The following is a 1,024-nucleotide window of genomic DNA, read 5'->3' as shown; positions in this document are numbered from 1 at the left end:
AAATGGCTAAGCAACTAATTGTCAATTGTCATGAGTCCAAAAATACAAGTAATCTTTTTCTATCTTTTCATGTAGAATTCTCAAAGTCTAAAGCATAGACACAAAACATTTATTGCAATATGTATTATTCTAAGCAAATCGTCAAATGTTGATTAGCTAGCCATACCATACAGTGACAAAGGATTTTTTTCCCTTTTAATTCCAGTTGACAAAGCAAGAGGAGACACGAAAGAATTTAACTGCTCTCATTATTGAAGCATAACAATGAATATCATGGAACTTTTTCTAGCTCCTTTTGATTGAGATGTGGTGAACACAACTTAGTTTACGTGAGGAAGTGGACAACAAACATAAAACTCAGAAGCATATTCAGCTTGATTCTTGGTTATGATTCGTGTATTATTTTGACATTCTTTAAAGAACCCGTTTGTTTTATAAATTTGAATTACAATTAAAATTTTTTTATTATATTTTTTTCTCTCACAAAAATTTAAATTTATGTTTAAATTTTCTATTCAAATCTATTAACTAAAAGGGTCCAAAGAAATTGTCTTTTGCGAAAATAACTTGAAAAACCACGCGAGAAATGGTCAAAAGAGATGGCCCTATTATCTTATTCTGCTCTATAAATTATAAAGGAGTGTCTTACCTAGGTTGTGTGTAGTAAATATTGTTTTCTCCACGTGTAAGGCCTTTTTTTCTCTTTTCCATACTTTTAGACCAACATGTTATTTCTGTTTGTATAAGAATGCCTCCTTGCATTATTGTCCAACATTGCCTTCATAAGCAAGAAAAATGGCTAGAGAACTTCTCAACTTGAAGGCCTTTTTCTTCAGGTTTAGAGCTCTGGCCACAAGAATGGGGAGCCAATTTAGCCCGCCATGGAAGCTCAGCACCGCCAGCACGTCGCGCTTGAAGTTCCAAAGCTCATCCTCTCTTAATCAAATATCAGCAGAAGTAGTACCAAACCAGGCTGTAGTGTTTCATTTGGAAGGAGCTTTCTTGAAGTCAAGTTCACTCTTTC

The 1,024-nt window shown here is 34.1% G+C and overlaps 1 pseudogene; it reads left to right on the top strand.

Annotated features, from left to right (window-relative positions):
- The first annotated feature begins 795 nt into the window (after positions 1 to 795).
- The window catches only part of LOC21387497, a 1,791-nt pseudogene continuing 1,562 nt past the window's right edge, over positions 796 to 1,024 (top strand).

Source organism: Morus notabilis, unplaced genomic scaffold (assembly GCF_000414095.1).
Source record: "Morus notabilis unplaced genomic scaffold, ASM41409v2 Scaffold914, whole genome shotgun sequence".
In the NCBI taxonomy this organism is placed as follows: Eukaryota; Viridiplantae; Streptophyta; class Magnoliopsida; order Rosales; family Moraceae; genus Morus; species Morus notabilis.
This window is presented reverse-complemented; position numbering and strand designations above follow the sequence as displayed.